General features: G+C 40.5%; 1 long non-coding RNA gene across 1 annotated transcript; it reads right to left on the bottom strand.

Moving 5' to 3' along the window:
• Positions 1-629: 629 nt before the first annotated feature.
• On the bottom strand, positions 630-2331 carry LOC149980881 (uncharacterized). The gene is made up of 3 exons (XR_016483477.1): positions 2155-2331; positions 1367-1446; positions 630-1182 (listed from the first exon to the last, which is right to left on the bottom strand). It is a non-coding gene; the product is annotated as an uncharacterized LOC149980881 (long non-coding RNA).
• Positions 2332-21799: the final 19468 nt, after the last annotated feature.

The raw sequence follows: 21799 nt of genomic DNA, 5'->3' as shown, positions 1-21799 counted from the left end.
TTTTGTATGCATTTTGATGGAGGGAAACTGGGTGGATTATTGACTGAAGCGCGCCAGCTAAACCGAGTTTTTATGGATATAAAGAAGGATATTATCGAACAAAGGACCATTTGTGATGTAAGTGGGACCTTTTGGAGTGACAACAGAAGAAGATTATCAAAGGTAAGGCATTTTTTATATAGCTATTTCTGACTTTCGTGCACCTGCACCTGTTTTTCATGTGTTTGTATGCGGAGCGCTGTCCTCAGATAGTCTTTCGCCGTAAAGCTTTTTTGAAATCTGACACAACGGCTGGATTAACAAGAAGTTAAGCTTTATTTTGATGTATTACACTTGTGATTTAATGAAAGTTAAATGTTTATAATTCTGTAGTTTGAATTTCGGCCTCTGCCGAATTTCGGCCTCTGCTACCGTCCACCCTGCCCATAAGAAGTTATTATACCAAATATGGTTTATTTAGCATAGTAGAGAAAAAAGCTCTGACAAAGGCCAAGAGGCTGACGTGAGTGATACTAGCAAGAGCAGTGTGCAGGTTTATTTTTCTTTCAACTTATCAAATTGTTACGATGCATCTGCAACAAGATAGCACAGATGTTCAGGTGCTGAATGTAAAACACAGTAAATGTATCGGTATTAAATAAAAATGTTTATTGCAAACAATAAACTTTCCCCCCCTTTTCTCCCCAATTTCATGATATCCAATTGGTAGTTACAGTCTCATGGGTCAGTCTCTCCCGGTCACGGCCTGGAGTTGAATCCAGGTTTGTAGTGATGCCTCAATAATTGTGATGCAGTGCATTAGACCGCTGCACCACTCATTTTAATGAGAAAACAAAAATCCACTTTGGGGTTAAAAAATTACTCCAACAAAAACAGTAGAAAATGAATACATTTTATAGCTATGAATAAAATACATAAAACTACTTCATAATCTTGGCATTTAAATTGTCCGTAAGGTGTGCCCCTCGGGCAGTCACCTCTTTCTCCTGCCTCCACATCTAGACCCTTCTGGGAGGGAGAGGAGGGGATGATGACCGGTGGGGTGATGGAGTGGCAGCCCATGCAGCACCTTATCCATCACCGTATATCACTTCCAGGCTGTGGCCGCTATCCTTTTCATATTGTTCAGGAGTTCAAAGCTCCCCCCACCGTAGTCAGCATGGAAGGAGGAGCTTTCAACTCCTGAAAAATATGGAAAGGGACAGCTTTCAGCATCAAACATACAAAACTTTTATAAAATGTATATCTTCACACTTACATGAATGTGCCGGTGAAGCATAGGAAATAGATGGGAAATTGTTGAGAAAAGCGGAAGTTTATTAGCCATGTAAAGCAATGAATTCCAAGATAAGATGCACTAGCATACCCTTTATTTTTGCATATGGTTCTCCACTTCTTTTTCACCCATGCAGGTGGCAGCTGCTACTCATACTCCGTCACATAGATCTTGAAAAGAAATAAGAACTATAACATTAACCAAAACATGAGCAAAGTAGAGTTGTGTGAACTTAGCTAGACTGCCACCTACTTTATCAAGCTGGCGTGCCAAGGTGAAACAGTAAAAAAATGCTGCTTCCCATTACTTTCATCATAATTATGTGCATTAAAACTAGCTAGACCCATTCAGGCTATAACCGTTCAGGTAGAAACTAATATTACATAGCATCAACGTTACAATCAGCTCTACACAAGTAAAATAGTGTGACTAATCAGGAGAACTAGAAGAAAATGGAATTGTTGGGACCAGCACTGCTGAGTAAAATAGGAATGTAGCTAGGCTACCTTATTACTAATGTTAGCTATAGCTAGTGGCAGTGCATAGTGCAGTGGTAAGAGAGCTAACTATGGCCACATGAGTCATGACTTACTCAAAACCTTTTGTCGCAGCATTTCTCCTGCTGTGTTCACCACTGAATTAAATGCTTGGTATTGTCATCAGACCCTGTATTAGTTTGAACACAAGCCCTCGTCTAGTAGCTAGCTAGCTAGGCTAATGTTAAATATGAAGTTGTCGCTCAACAGCAAGCAAATAACCCTGTAGCTAACTTTACTGTTCGAACAGTTATAACTTCTCTTCCTACTAAAGCATGTAGCTAGCTAGTTAAAGGCACAGATCGTTTTTTCAAAGATATAATGTTACGATGAACTACTTACATTTGAACACCACCGCAGAAGCTTCGCTATTCTCCATTTTCCAAGTTGTTTTGTTGTTTACTTCAAGAGATCGAGCTATCTTGACTCACATCCCCCCTCTTCCAATGTATTGTGGCTGTGAAATTCCCGAAAAGTGTCCAGCGAATTCAACTACATGAAAAACTGAAATGAGTAGAACTTCTGGGCATTTAACACATACTTGATTTAAAGCATACTATTTTTATATGAGAATGAGTCTTGAGCGATTACGTTGTTTCCTGCTATTTGCTGATTTTGGTAGTGCATCCCCATATTTAATTGATCAGCTGTTGTCAAAGCCGAACCTCGTATGACATCCGGGCATTTAAAGTATACTTGAATTTTGAAATGTCACATACTATTAAACTTTATCTTTTCGCATACACAAATGGCCTTCTATTTAAGGATGCAAGTATGGGTATTTGTACACAGCCAGTGTGTGTGTGTAGCCGTGTGTGTAGCCATTTGTGTTTATGAATGTTATAGAGCAGACCAAATGTGTTTGTCCACACTGGAGAATGGGCCAAAGCCTAACAAATGCTCAATAATGAAATGGAGCATCACAATGGATGCTGGTGAGTCGGGCTATGAATCAAAGGTTGGTCATCTTCTGCAAGGACATGTATGAGGTAGTGTCAAATGATTCTGACATATGTCAATGAAACACACATCCGGTAACTCCAGCCACAGTGTGTGTATGGCTGTCTGTCAAAATAGAGATTGAAGAAATACATTAACATATGTTTACATAACTTTTGGTTTGTAATAACCTTGAAAAATTCTGATATACAGTATGCTATACACCTTAAAAAATAATCCATCTTATAACCTGTCTAGGACTGTCTAACCCCATTCCACTAGCAGAACCCCTCTCCAACAGCCAATGAAATTGCAGGTCACCAAATACAAATCAACAGAAATCTCATAAATCAAATTTCTCAAACATACAAGTATTAGTCACCATTTTAAAAATACAATTCTCGTTAATCCAGCCACAGTGTCTGATTTAAAAAATGCTTTACAGCGAAAGCTCCACAAACGATTATGTTAGGTCACCACCAAGTCACAGAAAAACCCAGCCATTTTTCCAGCCAAAGAGTGGAGTCACAAAAAGCACAAAGAGAGATAAAATGAATTACTAACCATTGATGATCTTCATCTTATGACACTCAGAGGACTTCATGTTACACAATACATGTATGTTTTGTTCGATAAAGTGCATATTTACATCCAAATATCTCATTTTACATTGGTATGTTACGCTCAGTAGTTCAAAAACATGCTGTGATTTTGCAAAGAGCCACATCAATTCACAGAAACACTCATTATAAATGGTGATGAAAATTCAAGTGTTTTGCATGGAACTTTAGATACACTTCTCCTTAACTTTTTATGGCTGCCATCCCGTTAACAGGATAATTGTCATCAAGAACCGCTGAATTGCATAGCGCCGCATTCAAATAATATTACTAAAAATATTCATAGTCATGAAATCACAAGTACAATATAGCAAAACACAGCTTAGCCTTTTATTAATCCACCTGTCATGTCAGATTTTGAAAATATCCTTTACAGCGAAAGCAAACCAAGCGCTTTTGTAAGTTTATCGATCGCTCGACAAAACATTATGTACACCTAGCATCAATCAAATAAACCGTTTACCTTTGATGATCTTCGGATGTTTTCACTCACGAGACTCCCAGTTCCACAATAAATGTTTATTTTGTTCCATAAAGATTATTTTCATATCCAAATTACCTCCGTTTGTTTGGCGCGTTATGTTCAGAAATCCACAGGAAAGAGCGGTCACGACAACGCAGACAAATTCCAAATAGTTTCCGTAATGTCCACAGAAACATGTCAAACGTTCAGGTTGTTTTTAAAATATATAATCGATAATATATCAACCGCAACTATATTTTTCAGTAGGAGAGGGAAAGGCCATGGCTGCCCAAACTCTGTTGAGCGAGCAAAACTCATGCGAACACCTGACGCGATGAAATCTTTCTGGCTCATTTTTAAAAATAAAAGCCTGAATCTGTCTGAAGACTGTTGACTCCTTGAGGAAGCGATAGGAAAAGCAAAGGCAGGCTATGGAACATGGAGTTTTCAAAATAGAAGCCACTTCCTGGTTTGATTTTCCTCAGGGTTTCGCCTGCAATACCAGTTCTGTTATACTCACAGACAATATTTTGACAGTTTTGGAAACTTTAGAGTGTTTTCTATCCAATACTAATAATAATATGCATATATTAGCAGCTGAGACTGAGGAGCTGGCAGTTTACTCTGGGAACATTTTCATCCAAGCTACTCAATACTGCCCCTGCAGCCATAAGAAGTTAATGCAACCGCTGTGTCAGATTTTATAAAACTTTACGGAAAAAGCATAATCTGAGTACTAGTCAGAGCCCAAACCAGCCAAAATAAATATCTGCCATGATGCGCAGTCAACAGAAGTCAGAAATAGCATTATAAATATTTACTTACCTTTGATGATCTTCATCAGAATGCACTCCCAGGAATCCCAGTTCCACAATAAATGTTTGATTTGTTCGATGAAGTTCATCATTTATGTCCAAATAGCTTCTTTTGTTAGGGCATTTGGTAAACAAATACAAATGCGCGTTCAGGTCCAACCAAAAGTTCAAAAAGTTATGTTACAGGTCGTAGAAACTTGTCAAACTAAGTGTAGAATCAGTCTTTAGGATGCTTTTATCATAAATGTTTAGTAATGTTCCAACCGGAGAATTTCATTGTCTGTAGAAAAGCAAAGGAACGGGAGATACCTCTCATGTGTATGCGTGTGACTGAGATCGAGGCTGCTGCCAGACCTCTGACTCACAGCTCTCATTCGGCCCCCCTTCATAGTAGAAGCCTGAAACAACATTCTAATGATGGTTGACATCTAGTGGAAGCCTTAGGAAGTTCAAAATTACCCATATCCCACTGTGTATTCGATAGGGGGTGAGTTCAAAAACTACAAACCTCAGATTTCCCACTTCCTGTTTGGATTTCTTCTCAGGTTTTTGTCTGCCATATGAGTTCTGTTATACTCACAGGTATCATTCAAACAGTTTTAGAAACTTCAGAGTGTTTTCTATCCAATATTACTAATACTATGCATATATTAGCATCTGGGACTGAGTAGGAGGCAGTTTACTCTGGGCACGCTTTTCATCCAAAAGTGAAAATGCTGCCCCCTATGCCAAAGAAGATAACTATGTGAGAATCAGCTTATACTTATACAACTTATATAACAAGTATTACCCTATAGAGGATCTTGGTATGAACGAGATCTTCCATTAAAATCCCCTCTTAGCATTGCAATCAAAGTCAAATGAAATGTTTTTGGTTGCATACACATACTTAGCAGATGTAATTGCAGGTGTAGCGAAATGTAATTCAAACTTCATGTGGAGAAGCATTATCACTGTTAATTAATAACATGTTCCTTTTTTAAATGGACACAAAGAGAACCAGACACAGGCCAGGTATAGACTGTTCCCTTCTCTCTCTCTTTCTCTGTCACCCTTTCTTTCTTTCTCTCCTCCTTTTTCTCTATGACTTTTCTGGATCCTGTGGCTTTTTGTCTTGGGGCATAGTTTTTACATTCAAAACTCTTCCAGGAAGATCTTAAGACAGGGGTTTCCTAGCAACAAGGAGCCCGATGAACAGCCGGAGGAGTGGAGAGAGTGCAAGAGAAGAAGGAAGCCCAAAGCGAAGGGAGGAAACCTACACAAAAACAGCAGGAATATTCCACACCTGAACCTATCAGCTATAGGGACACAGTGAGATAGTGAGTTATAAGGTTGCAACTTGTCCTTTTCTAGCAAACAGTCTCCACTGTATTGGCTGAATGTTGGGATACTGAACATACTCGAAAATGAGGCTGTCGTATCAATGTCAAATCAAAAAAGCCATCTGATTATGTCTATGTGCCAGTAGGTAATTGATTTGAATATGGCTATTGATTATGTTACAGCTAATAAATGTTTAATATGAAATAATTCAGTTGGAAAAAACAGCTCAATAGAAGTTATGTCATTGTTTCGGCAATCAAACGAATGGGTCATAATCACTCACCAGAGAATATTATGTTCTAGGCCTATTTATTGTGCTCACCTTGTTACTGCCCTCACAAAGGTCAATGGCAAACAAGATTTCTATAAAAACAACCTGACTGTCACGCCCTGGCCATAGAGAGGCTTTTATTCTCTATTTTGGTTAGGCCAGGGTGTGACTAGGGTGGGCATTCTAGTTTCTATATTTCTATGTTTTCTATTTCTATGTGTTTGGCCGAGTGTGGTTCTCAATCAGAGGCAGCTGTCTATCGTTGTCTCTGATTGGGAATCATACTTAGGTAGCCTTTTCCCCACCTGGGGTTGTGGGTAGCTGTTTTCACCAGACAGAACTGTCTTGTTTCGTTCCACTTTGTGATTTTGTTTCAGTGGTCAGTTTGAATAAATAATCATGAACACCTACCACGCTTTGGTCCTCTCCTTCAGACGAACATTACACTGACAAGACATTTAGCTGTGAGCTTCTCCCTCTCACACAGAGGAATTTGTATCTTCACTCGAAATGCCCTTCTCTTCCCCTGTCTTTGTACACAATTAGGGCATGCTGTCCCTAATTAAGTCAGAATTAGCACAGGTAAACTTGATAAGCGCAAAGCTGCAGGCATATCAACATCAGAGCTCTGGTTACAAATTGAGGACCATGGCTGGGATAGTGATGGATCTGTGTGTGTATCTACATTGTATATAGCACAAATGTGTAGTAGTGGTAGTCTCCAACCCCATCTCCTCTTCTACCATTGGCAGGTTTGGAAATGAAGATACAAAATCTACAAGAGAGTGGTTCGCACCAAATATTTAATCATAATTACCCAAACAATTACTGCCTAATTGTTATTGGTGAGATAGGAAACCTGTAGAGAGAAATGTCAGGTTTTTTGCCAGAAGACTTCTCTTTCTATCACCTGCTCTCTTCGTCCCTGCAGTGTTTTTATCCCCCCCATCTTTAACCCTGGGCCCTTTGTGAAGTTTCCTGTTGCACAATGACTCGACGAGTGTCCTCAAACTCCCCCTCCCCCTTTCCTACCTTCCCTCCCTCTCACCTCACCCCCTTTCCTTGGTTACTGTTGCAACCTCGGTCAACATTTTGCCAGGAAGCTCATTTCCCCAATCAAACCACTGACGAAATGACCTCACAATGATCTCAAACTGTGTTTTTAATAAACAACGGAATTAAACAGACTACTTCTTGCTAATCAGCAGACTCTCAGGTATGTTGTGGTGGACTGTCATTGAAGGTTATATTGTGGCTAGCCACTGCTGGAGGGCTCAGAATGAATGTACCGTCACCGTCAGCATGTAGCCAAAGTTTCTATCCACTTTTGGATCTAACTAGTGCTCTCAAATCGTATCCTGATGTTGTCTGCAGATGAGAGTTCTACTTATAACATGGCTAACTTAGCTAGCTAACATATTATTAGAAAATACAAGTTATATTAAAAGGCTGCTTAGCTTGCATTAGCAATATTGGGTGGTTGACACTGATTGGGAGCTAGATAACCAGCTGAGGTGGCAAACAACGTAACAAAAGTATAATTTTAGATTCAAAAAACACTCCAACATGCTCTGCATTTCAGTAATCACAGTAACAAGTACCCCTGGTTCACTGTTAAATTATTTAGCCATTTAAACGATTTGTTTTGGGATGAAAAAGCTCAGTTTTTGCAATACCCTCAATGGCTTCCATACATTTAAAACGTGAGCTTGTCCAAGGTGTTGGACTGAACAATAGTTGCTATCTATTGGAACCCTGCGATTTGTTTCCCCAAACTCCGGGTGGGGCTTAGCTAAGGGTCAATTAGGCCCAATGCAGTCACTCCACACTGTATCCTTTCTCTCCACACTGCAGGCTCTCCACACTGCAGCCTTTCTACGCTGCAGCATCTACACACTGCAGTCTCTCCCCACTGCACCTTCTACGCTGCAGCCTCTACACATTGCAGCCTCTCCCTACTGCAGTCTCTCCACGCTGGAGCCTCTAAATACTGTGGCTTCTCAGCCAAATTAACACACAAATTCAGATTGAAACTGAGCATAGAGAGGCATCCTATCTGAGGGGAAAACCACATGATGACCTGGCAGAGAGAGTGGGGAGAAGGGGGTGAGAGGGTGAGTGAGTGAGTGGAGAGACAAGTGAAAGTAATGCATCGGATGATCAAAGGAGAGCGATGGAGAGGGAGTCAGAAATACAGTATATATAGTCAGGTTCAAAATTGTCACTTGATAAATATGAGCAAAAACGACTGTATAAAATAACTAATACTGAGCTATGTTACAGTTGAAGTCGGATGATTACATACATTTATTTTGGAGTCATGAAAACTACTTTTTTAACCACTCCACCCATTTCTTGTTAACAAACTATAATGTTGGCAAGTCGGTTAGGGCATCTACTAATTGTTCCAAGAATTGTTTACAGACAGATTATTTCACTTATAATTCACTGTATCACAATTCCAGTGGGTCAGAAGTTTACATACACTAAGTTTACTGTGCCTTTAAACAGCTTGGAAAAATCCAGAAAATTATGTCAATGCTTTAGAAGCTTCTGACAGGCTAATTGACATCGTTTGAGTCAATTGGAGGTGTACCTGTGCATGTATTTCAAGGCCTACCTTAATACGCAGTGCCTATTTGCTTGACATCATGGGAAAATCAAAAAAAATCAGTCAAGACCTCAGAAAAAAAAATGTAGACCTCCACAAGTCTGGTTCATCCTTGGGAGCAATTTCCAAACGCCTGAAGGTACCACGTTCATCTGTACAAACAATAGTACGCAAGTATAAACACCATGGGACCACGCAGCTGTCATACCGCTCAGGAAAGAGACGTGTTCTGTCTCCTAGAGTTGAACGTGCTTTGGTGCGAAAAGTTCAAATCAATCCCAGAACAACAGCAAAGGACCCTGTGAAGATGCTGGAGGAAACAGGTACAAAAGTATCTATATCCACAGTAAAATTAGTCCTATATCGACATAACCTGAAAGGCCGCTCAGCTAGGAAGAAGCCACTGCTCCAAAACCACCATAAAAAAATCCCGACTATGGTTTGCAACTGCACATGGGGACAAAGATCATACTTTTTGGAGTGATTTCCTCTGGTCTGATGAAACAAAAATAGAACTGTTTGGCCATGATGACCATCGTTATATTTGAAGGAAAAAGGGGGAAGCTTGCAAGCTGAAGAACACCATCACAACCGTGAAGCATGTGGTTGCAGCATCATGTTTTGGGGGTGCTTTGCTGCAGGAGGACTGGTGCACTTCACACAATAAATGGCATCGTGAGGGAGGAAAATTATGTGTACATTTTGAAGCAAAATCTCAAGACATCAGTGAACTTAAAGCTTGGTTCGCAAATGGACAATGTCCCCAAGCATACTTCCAAAGTTGTGGCAAAATGGCCTAATGACAACAACGGCAAGGTATTGGAGGGGCCATCACAAAGCCCTGACTTCAATCACATATACATTTTTTGTGCAGAACTGAAAAAGCGTGTGCGAGCAAGGCATTATACAAACCTGACTCAGTTACACCAGTCCTGTCAGGAGGAATGGGCCACAATTCACCCAACTTATTGTGGAAAGCTTGTGGAAGGCTACCTGAAACTTTTGACCCAAGTTAAACAATTTAAAGGCAATGCTACCAAATACTTATTGAGTGTATGTGAATGTGATGAAAGAAAGCTGAAATAAATCATTCTCTCTGCTATTTTTCTGACATGTCACATTCTTAAAATAAAGTGGTGATCCTAACTGACCTAAAATAGGGCATTTTTACTAGGATTAAATGTCAGGCACTGTGAAAAACTGAATTGAAATGTATTTGGCTAAGGTGTATGTAAACTTCCAACTTCAACCCTATATGCAAAACATTTTTTTTATGATATTGTTTTGTAGTAATATAATTGCTTTTTTGGTCATGACTCTCTCTCCTTGGTGAGGATCACAGGACAACAGATAGCTCAAACCCCCTCTCTCCCAGAGGACAGGGGAAGTTATGCCGGTTTTATGACTTAACTACATGGTCTTAAATGTTCTCTCTCTGGCCCCTGCAGTATGGAGAAGTTGAAAATCCCTTTGTAACAACAGAGAGAGACATAGCCAAAACGTCAAACATCAAACAATGAACATTGGGACAATATATTTCAATATCCAAATGTTGGGAATTATGACAGACTGAACACGGAAAGTGTATGTATATATTGTGATGTCATAAAATGGAAACATTGTAACTTTAAGAGCTTTCACACTGTATATGTCAGATTTACATGTAAATGTTATAAAACTTATATGATTAAATATGAAACTATTTTTGAAAAGATGTAAATGTGATTTTATTCTTCTAAATGAGAAATTGGATTTCATGCAAACTTGTGCCAGTGACTAAGCCACACCCCTAATGAGGGCAGTAGAGTGGTGTCAGTGTGATGGAACCGCCTTTCCAACCAGAGTGCTTAAAAGGACTCGATGAATGAGTAGCATACAGACCAGACAGCGTGGAGAGGTGGTTACACACCTGGAAATGGTTAAAACTACAAGACCAGAAAATGGACCCTTTGAAACTCTTGACGAGTAAAAAAGGTGAATATTAGACCAAACTATCCCAGTCTGCAGCTGGGACCGAGAGACCGAGAGACTGAGAGACTGAAAAACAGCTTCTATCTCAAGGCCATCAGACTGTTAAACAGCCACCACTAACACTGAGTGGCTGCTGCCAACACACTGACACTGACTCAACTCCAGCCACTTTAATAATGGGAATTGATGGGAAATGATGTAAATATATCACTAGCCACTTTAAACAATGCTACCTTATGTAAATGTTACTTACCCTACATTATTCATCTCATATGCATACGTATATACTGTACTCTATATCATCGACGGTATCCTTATGTAATACATGTATCACTAGCCACTTTATACTATGCCACTTTGTTTACATACTCATCTCATTTGTACATACTGTACTCGATACCATCTACTGTATCTTGCCTATGCTGCTCTGTACCATCACTCATTCATATATCCTTATGTACATATTCTTTATCCCCTTACACTGTGTACAAGACAGTAGTTTTGGAATTGTTAGTTAGATTACTTGTTATTACTGCATTGTCGGAACTAGAAGCACAAGCATTTCGCTACACTCGCATTAACATCTGCTAACCATGTGTATGTGACAAATAAAAATTTGATTTGGTATTAGGAAGTAGTCTAGGACAATTGACCAAGACGAAAGGGAAGAACATTTCCCTCTTACCACCGTGTGGTACACCTCTGATGTATCCATTCTAACGATGATACATTCTAACAATGTATACATTCTAACGATGTATCCATTCTTTCTATTCTAACTGTGCACATTGATGCCGAAGCGTTGGTTAATACCCATTAAATTGCTGAGAGTTTATACATGGACAGTGCAACTTTTTTTATTTTGATAGTTTATTCACCATTAGTCAGCAGCTCCACACAAACTATTTTTTCTGGGTGTGCCAGCTCATGTTTTTTAAGGTATCTGTGACAATTCTCCATAAGAATGTGGTTATGGACTGCCCTCTTAAATTCAAATTACACGTTTTCAATTGGGTTATTTAGACTGATTTCCTTATATGAACTGTAACTCAGTAAAATTGTTGCAAGTTGCGTTCATATTTTTGTCCGGTGTAAAAGTCAACCACCCACACCAAGAAGTTCACACACACATAAACATGAGTTGTTTCAAATGCTGCCTGCTTGCCTACAGTATGTCTTTATTCCAGCCTCTGAAGGATTTGCCAAACATAGCTAAAGGAGATAACAAACGATGGCTGTTGGACCGAATGTGTCTTTGCCCTAGAGTTGGGCACCATCATACAACACTTTGCCCTTGCTTCTCTCTGCCCCGGATGTGTGCCCTGCAGCTTGAAACACCATCACGATGAAAAGGAGAAAGAGGAGAAGGACAGAATAAAAGAAGGTTGTGTACAGTCATGATGATTGCTATGCAGAGAAGTGGAGGCTCCTCAGAGGAGGAAGGGGAGGACCATAGTGTTTCACAAATAGTGAAACACTACAAAAGTGAACCTTTTCGAGAAAGCTATGCTAACTATAATCACCTCACCAAATAATTGATTAAAACACACTGATTTTAAATTAAGGTCTACAGTAGCCTCAAAAGCACTCTGTAGGGTAGCAGCTAGTTTCCATCTTTCTCTGCGTAATTTGACTTCAATACAAAACCTAGGAGGCTCATCGTTCTCACCCCCTGCCATACACTTACACAGTAAATACTCTAACCTATCAGAGCTCTTGTTGCATGAACTGACATATTGTCCACCCAATCAAGGGATCAGATAATTAATCTAGTACTAAAAGCATAACTCTTTTCTTCACTTTCACTTACTTAGCTAGTGAAGGCAGCTAGCTAGTTTAGCTTACTGTAACACCTGACTCAAACAGAGAGTGATGCTGTGTTATTTTGCTGACTATGGCTATCCAACACCTGAACATTTCCAAGTCACCTGGGCACGCCGGTGCAACTTCTTGCTGACTGTGCACTGTACTGCAGGATTGTAGCGGGCTTAAAAATGTGTTAGTTCTAGTAGCTATGTTGACTATGACGTTAGCAAATATGATGACAATGATGTAGGCTGTGTGTAGTGGTTAGCTGTTGTGATATGAAGGTTTGGCTTGGAAAGGTTTTTTCGGCTAGTCACAGACAGCTAATGTGTTGTGCACTGAACTCCACAAGCAAGAAGAGGTGAGCGTGTAGTTGCAAGAAGGAATTATACAACGAGCAAAGTGATCATGCTTTGTATGTGGCTGTTATGAAAGTGAATTGTTTTCGTGTGTGACCAGGGGTGTATTAATTCCGCCGACTGTTAAAAAAATATATAAAAATGAAACGGAAAAACAAAGGAATCAGGGATAAACATACCTGCATCTGTCCAATAGAAACTCTTGTTTGCAACTTTTGGATTAATGAGTACACTCTAGATTAGCTATATGCAGACAAGAGGGTGCACAGTGGTATTGAATGTGTCAGTCTCTGTCACCTTGATTACTCAAATCATTCTCTCGACCTGTGCATCTACATTGTAAACTTTCATTCATATGCTAGCTTGTAGCAACCTATTGATGGGTATAGGGAAAATTTGACTGTCATGTAGTAGCCAAAAACATATCAATGTTACATTGTGCTGGGTGAATGGAATATGAATGACAGTCATCAAATGTGCCGTAATACAAATAAGGCCATGCACAAAAATAAAAATGTTGCCTCCCTTATCTTAAACACGACCAACTGCCAATGATATAGAGAGATTATTTTAAGATAAAAAAAATTAAAATAACTTTCGCAGAAGCCTAAATTATCTCTCCCAACATCGTTCATAGTCTCTTTCCTGCAAATACACCAGCTTTACAGTAGTAGCACATTGGGTTCTCACCATGTTTAAAAAATGTCAAGTCTCTTCTCCTCTGTGCCTCACTCTTTGGCTCAGGTGTGTCACAGCACTTAAAACCTGTTGGGGCTAGGGGGCAGCATTTTCACTTTTGGATGAAAGGCGTGCCCAGAGTAAACTGCCTCCTACTCTTTCCCAGATGGGAATATATGCATATTATTATTATTACTGGTGGATAGAAAATACTCTGAAGTTTCTAAAACTGTTTGAATTATGTCTGTGAGTATAACAGAACTCATATGGCAGACAAAAACCTGAGAAGAAATCCAAACAGGAAGTGAGAACTCAATTTAGAAAACAGTGCCATTTGATGTCCATCTTAGATATGGATGAGCATGCACTTTCTAGGGCTTCCACAAGATGTCACCGTCTTTAGATTCTGGGTGTATGATTCTACTATAAAGGTGGGGCTCATAATAGCTCTTTGAGTGGGTGGTCTGGCAGAAAACCTCGGTATCATTGCGCGAGGTCACGAGAGAGTGTTCTTACGTTCCAATGCGTTTTTTCAGGCAATGAAATTCTCCGGTTGGAACCTTATTGCTGATTTAATGTTCAAAACATCCTAAATATGGATTGCATACATCATTTGACTTGTTTCTATGACCTGTAACATAACTTTTTGAGTTGTTGTCTGGAGGAATTGATCGTGCTTTTTGAGGTTTGAATGCGGGGCTGAACAAGCTAACAACAAGTGACTAAATTATGGGCTTTTTGGAACTTTATGGAACAAATCAGTCATTTTATTGTCGAACTGGGATTCCTGGAACTGCCTTCTGATGAAGATATTCGAAAGGTAATTGAATATTTATAGTGTTTTTTGTAGCTTCTGAAATGGCAGCTATTTCTTTGGGATCTGAGCACCGTTCTCAGATTATTATTTTTTCGTAAAGCATTTTGGGAAATATGACACAACGGTTGCATAGAGGATACGTTTATCTTTAATTCTGTGAATAACACTTGCATCTTTTAACAATGTTTATTGTGAGTATTTCTGCAAAATCACTGGATGTTTTGGAATCAAAACATTACTGCAAGTAACGCGCCAATGTAAACTGAGATTTTTTTTATATATATATATATATATATATATATATATATATATATATATATATATATATATATATATATATATATATATGCACATTATCGAACAAAACACACAATACATGTATAACATGATGTCCTATGAGTGTCATCTGATGGACATAATCAAAGGTTAGTGATTCATTTTTTCTATATTTATGCTTTTGTGACTGTGAAAAATCGCTGTGTGTTTTTGAATTTGTTGGTCATCTAACATAAATATATGTTGTGTTTTCGCTGTAAAACATTTTAAAAATCGGACACAATGGGTAGATTAAAATTGCTGTACACCAGCTGAACACGTCCAACTTTAATGAGCTGGAGCAGTTTTGCCTTGAAGAATGGGCAAAATCCCAGTGGCTAGATGTGCCAAGCTTATAGAGACATATCCCAAGAGACTTGCAGCTATAATTGCTGCAAAAGGTGGCTCTACAACATATTGACTTTGTGGTTGTGAATAGTTATGCACGCTCAAGTTCAGTTTTTTTTGTCTTATTGCTTGTTTGTTTCACAAGAAAACATATTTTGCATCTTCAAAGTGGTAGGCATGTTGTGTAAATCAAATTATACAAACCCCCCAAAAATCTATTTTAATTCCAGGTTGTAACCATCCAGGTTGCAGACCATACTGTCCAGCCCACTCATTATCTCATTTTGATTTTTTTTAAGTTCACGGTTCAAATGGCTCTCCTGTGGAAGTAGTGACCCGCGACATTCGTCTTGTTTCCAGAAACAAGTCATAAATGTCTTGAGTCAATAAGTATGATACCCCTCTGTCATTGCAAGCCTAATTAAATTCAACCTACATAATATGTTTCATGGACCACAGATTCAACCACAAAGAACAGGGAGGTTTCCCAATGCCTCGCAAAGAAGGGCACTAATTGGTAGATGGATAAAAAAGCAGACATTGAATATCCCATGACGTTATTAATTACACTTTGGATGGTGTATCAATACACCCAGTCATTACGAAGATACAGGCATCCTTCTTAACTCAGTTGCCGCAGACGAAGGAAACCACTCAGGGAATTCACCATGAGGCCAATGGCTGTGTTGTAACTTTAATGTGTTACAGAGTTAATGTTTAAGTTTATTCTTTGAGCTGTATCTAAAGATATTTCTTTAGATTTATTTGCATATGTAATTGTATTGGGTTGTGTTGAATTACGCTTTTTGACTGCAAGTCCCAGAATGCCTTGCGAGAGGAATGAGAGAGAACGCGCCAATTATGTGCAGGTGATTGTGGCTGACTTTCCGACAGCATCTTACCTGCATTGCTCTGTACCAAAACAAAACAACAAAACAAGTTGTTAAATGTAACGTGAACAAGTATTATTACTAAAATAAGCTTTCGTATCAAACCCGACGTCCCGAGTCATTACTTTGATGTTAGTTAATCTAAAATTTGGTGCCGAAACCCGGGACATGAGCTGCGACAAAGAAGTGGCTGAAATGGCTGAGGAGGAACGTCGGCATGAAGCAGAAAGAATGAGACGAAAGCGGGGTACCATTCGGGGCGCAACAACGTGGATTTTGAATCAGATTGACGTGGAAATATCCTAGTCAAATCCGGATACCGATCACTTGAGTACATTTTTGGAATTGGTATCAGCTAAGGAGGACAGTTTGTTTGAACTCGATCGTGGAATTGAACAGTTAACGCCATTGGACGGATTGGAGGCAGAGATTGCATGCACGGAGGATTATAAAGAGCGCATTATCATGCTGAAGAGTCGTGCACAAAGAGTGATAACGAAGAAACAGGACGTCAATCCACTACCAGCCCGGGTGAGTGACGCTAAATCAGTAAGGCTACCGAAGTTGATTATTGAGAAATTCTATGGAGATGTCAGTATGTGGCAGGAGTTTTGGAGCCAGTATGAGACTGCTATTCACAACAATGATTCACTGTGTAAAAAAGAGAAGTTTACCTATCTGAAAACATATCTCACTGGACCAGCTGCAAAGGCAGTAGCAGGACTGATGTTAACAGACAGTAACTATGATGATGCAATCGCTCTACTCAAGAACAGATTTGGAAGGAAAGATCTTGTGATTAGTGCTCATATGTCAAAGCTGCTGAATCTCACACCTGTGAAGAAATCCTCTGATCTAAATGCATTGAGGCAGCTATATGATGAATGTGAAATTCAGATTAGGAGCCTGGAATCACTGGGTGTAGTGTCAGAATCCTATGGAAGCCTACTATTCCCAATCTTACTGCAGATGATTCCAGAGGACATAGCTCTTGACTATAGTCGTCAGAGGGGAGTAGATGATGAATGGAAAGTGTCTGAGATTATCAGTTTCCTACAGAAAGAGGTTCAGAGCAGGGAGAGAGCGCTACACATGACAAGATCATACAACCAACAGAAAGAGAGCAAACCATGGCACAAGTCATGCTTCTCCAATGAAATGAAAACAAAAAGACCCAACATGCCCTCTGCTGCAGCACTGCATACAGCCAGCCAGAAGGAACAACAAACGTGTCTATTTTGTGACAGTGCAGACCACAAATCAGAAAACTGCCCTGACTACAATATTGCTACACGCAAAGAGAAACTAAAGAACATGGGAAGAAGATGCTTTGTATGTTTAGGACAGAGACACATAGCAAAATTCTGTAAAGTCAAAGATGTGTCACGTGCAACATGTGGAAGCAGACATCACATTGCGGTGTGTACCAGTAAGAGGAGTGAGGTGCAACCCCCTACTGTTTCTGTAGATGCTGTTGTTTCCTCAGTTATTCCCCATTCAGTGAAGATGAAACCAGATGGACAGAACACTGTGTTGCTACAAACGGCAAAGGCATGGGTAGAAGGCCCATCGGGCAGGAAGATAGCTCGTTGCTTACTAGATGGAGGCAGTCAGAGAAGCTTCATACATGAAAACCTTGTGAAGGGCTTGAAGCTACCAGTAATCAGGCAAGAGGCACTCACTCTTCACACGTTTGGCTCCTCTGCCCCAGCAACATCCCAACGCAACACAGTGAAAGTCATCTTGGAGAATGTCTGGGACAAACAGCAAAGAATAGAGATGGAGGCAATTGAAACCCCTCAAGAGTGCACAGCTGTGATGAAGGTTCCTGGTGAACAGACTCAGCATGAGCTCAGTAAAAGGGGACAGCAGCTCGCAGACTTTCCAGGAGATGACAATGATCCTGAACTCTCTGTCCTGATAGGAGCAGACTACTACTGGCAGATAGTATCAGGCAGAGTGGAGCGACTGACGGAGACGCTAGTTGCTTTAGAGAGCACCTTTGGATGGTTGGTGCAGGGACCCGTGTCCATGTCATGTGTCGCCGAGGCAACCTGCATGTTCATCCCACTTGATGAAGACACATTAGTCTCCAAGCAACTGCATGCATTCTGGGAGCTTGAGTCTCTGGGTATTCTAAGCGAGAAAACACAGAACCCAGAGGAAACCGAGGCTCTACAAAGGTTCGAGGAAACAACCACCTTCAAAGATGGGCGATACCATGTGGAGTTGCCATGGAAACGAGAAATGCCAGAACTCCAAGACAACTATAGAATCGCCAAGAAACGGTTTGATGGTCTGAAGAAAAGACTGAAGAAGGATGTGACGTTGTACAGCAGATACAATGAAGTAGTAGAAGACTACTTACAACAAGATATGGCAGAGGACGTGCCCAAGGACAACGCATCAAGTGCAGACAACGTAAAATCAGAGAAGATAAGGTGACAACAAAACTGAGAGTGGTGTTTGATGCCTCGTCCAATGAAGATGGCTGTCCATCTCTCAATGACTGTCTACTCACAGGACCGAACCTGAATCCGGATCTGCTCAGCGTTCTGATAAAGTTCAGACTACATGAGATCGCATTCATGGCAGACATCAAGAAAGCTTTCCTGCAGATTTCCCTAGCAGAGAGAGACAGAGATGCAGTGAGATTTCTATGGCTCACTGGCCCACCTAGGGGAGAAAATGAAGAGGAGCTGCGTGTGCTGAGGATGAAAAGAGTGGTATTTGGAGCTTCCCCAAGTCCATTTTTGCTGGCAGCTACAATCAGGAAGCACCTGAAACAATATGAAACAGAACAACCAGAAGTTGTAGAGATACTGAGAGAGTCACTCTACGTAGATGACTTCATTGCAAGTTTACGCAATGTTGAAGAGGCATACCTTGTGACAACAACTGCAAAGCGAATGCTGCCGATTGCAGGCATGGACCTCTGCAAGTGGATGACCAATTCTCCTGAATCGAAAACAAAATGGGAGGAGAGTACGACAACTGACCACCCGTTGACGTTACAAACACAAGGATTAGTGCTGAAGGTTTTAGGTTTAGTATGGAGGCCGGAAACGGATGACTGTGTTTGACCTCAGGCCGTTACTGAGCATTCTAAGGCAAAAGGAGAACACAAAGAGAAGTGTTCTACAGTCGTCTGCACATATCTTAGACCCTCTTGGTTTCTTAACTCCCTTCACCATCAGGATTAAGTGCATGTTCCAGGAAATGTGGGAGAGGGGACTCAGCTGGGACGAAGAATTACCACCTGATCTGACACGAGAATGGCAACAGTGGTGTTCAGAACTACCCCAGTTACACCAGCTCACCATACCAAGGTGGTACCGAACAGACATGCGGCCACAGAATAACCACACCCTGAAACTACACGTGTTCTGTGATGCAAGTGAAAGGGCTTACAGTGCAGTAGCTTACTTGCAAGGTGAGTCACAAGACAGGGAAACAACAAGTCTAGTCGCATCCAAGTCCAGGGTAGCCCCACTAACCTGTTAGAGCTCTAGGGGCGCTATTTCATTTTTGGATAAAAAACGTTCCCGTTTTAAGCGCGATATTTTGTCACGAAAAGATGCTCGACTATGCATATTCTTGACAGTTTTGGAAAGAAAACACTCTGAAGTTTCAGAATCTGCAAAGATTTTGTCTGTAAGTGCCCCAGAACTCATTCTACAGGCGAAACCAAGATGATGCATCACCCAGGAATTAGCAGAATTTCTGAAGCTCTGTTTTCCATTCTCTCCTTATATGGCTGTGATTGCGCAACGAATGAGCCTACACTTTCTGTCGTTCGCCCAAGGTCTTAGCAGCATTGTGACGTATTTGTAGGCATATCATTGGAAGATTGACCATAAGAGACTACATTTTCCAAGTGTCCGCCTGGTGTCCTGCGTCGAATTCGGTGCGCAATTGCCAGCTGCTTCTACTTTACCATTTGATTCAGGGGAGAAAGCATGTGTCCAAGAACGATGTATCAATGAAGAGATATGTGAAAAACACCTTGATGATTGATTCTAAACAACGTTTGCCATGTTTTCAGTCGATATTATGGAGTTAATTTGGAAAAAAGTTCGCGTTTTGAGGACTGAATTTTCGGATTTTTTTTGGTAGCCAAATGTGATGTATAAAACGGAGCTATTTCTAATACACAAGGAATGTTTTTGGAAAAACGGAGCATCTGCTATCTAACTGAGAGTATCCTCATTGAAAACATCAGAAGTTCTTCAAAGGTAAATTATTTTATTTGAAGGTTTTTATGTTTTTTTGTGTAAATGTTGCCAGCTGAATGCTAATGCTAAATGCTACGTTAGCCATCAATACTGTTACACAAATGCTTGTTTTGCAATGGTTGAGAAGCATATTTTGAAAATCTGAGATGACAGTGTTGTTAACAAAAGGCTAAGCTTGAGAGCTAGCATATTTATTTCATTTCATTTGCGATTTTCATGAATAGTTAACGTTGCGTTATGGTAATGAGCTTGAGTCTGTATTCACGATCCCGGATCCGGGATGGGGAGATCAGAAAGGTTAAGAAAATGACGCTGCCACGCCTGGAGCTCATGGGAGCTGTGATTGGAGCGAGACTAGCAAACAACTTGATGACCACACTGAAAATGGAAGAAAACCAGATCAAAATGTGGACAGACTCGATGATCGTGCTGCATTGGATTTGCAGCTCAGCTCAGAAATGGAAACAGTTTGTTGTGAACAGAGTGATGGAGATCCAGTCCTTGACCAATCCAGAGTCATGGTCACATATTGAAGGGAAAACTAATCCAGCTGACCTCCCTACCAGAGGACAAACTGTTCGAAACTTGACACAGAGCGAGCTATGGTGGAATGGACCCAGAATTCTGACATCACCCAATCAGTCCAAAGAGACTGATGATAACAAGGTTCCAGAAGAGGTGAATACAGAACTCAAGTCCAGTTGCCAGGTTACTGTACAACTCACAGAAAACAGCACAGACATTACTGAACCTGTGTTGGAGCTTGAAAGGTACAGCAAACTGAAAAGAGTGTTCAGAGTCACCGCCTGGATAAAGAGATTCATAGCCAATGCTCGTACAACCATAAAGATGCAAGGTGAACTGACTGCTGACGAACTGTTCGATGCAGAAAGGTACTGGATTAGGGTAACACAACAACAGAGTTTTGGACAGGAGATCAAACTACTGATGGCAGGAAAAAGCCTAAACAATGACTGTAAAATCAGAGAACTGAAACCTTTCCTGGACGAACACGAACTACTCAGTGTAGGAGGAAGACTGCAACAGTCCAACTTCACATTCAGAGAGCAGCACCCATGGGTTCTTCCCAATAAGTCCAGATACTCAGAAATGCTGATACAGTACCACCATGAGAAGGTGATGCATTCTGGAGCAAGAGACACTCGAGTACAAATCATAGAGCGATACTGGATCTTGAGTGCTAGGCAGCTAGTCAAGAGCACAGTGGCAAGATGTATAGTGTGCAAGAGATTCAAGGCAAGGGCCGGACAGCAGGTCACTGCGCCTTTACCAAAAGACAAAATAACTGAATCCACCATTCGAAGTCACAGGTGTGGATTTTGCAGGACCGCTCTATGTGAAAGAAAATGGTTCTGTGAAGAAGTCATAAATTGCACTGTTCACTTGTGCTGTAACCAGAGCAGTGCATTTGGAACTGGTCTCAGATCAGTCAACAGAGACATTCCTGTTAGCTCTAAAGAGATTCATCTCAAGGAGAGGATTATGCAAGGTAATCTACTCAGACA

This window comes from Oncorhynchus mykiss, chromosome 9, assembly GCF_057628025.1.
Source record: "Oncorhynchus mykiss isolate SJ-2025 chromosome 9, ASM5762802v1, whole genome shotgun sequence".
Classification (NCBI taxonomy): domain Eukaryota; kingdom Metazoa; phylum Chordata; class Actinopteri; order Salmoniformes; family Salmonidae; genus Oncorhynchus; species Oncorhynchus mykiss.
The sequence above is the reverse complement of the archived record's forward strand: the minus strand, read 5'-3'. Positions and strand labels throughout refer to the sequence as shown.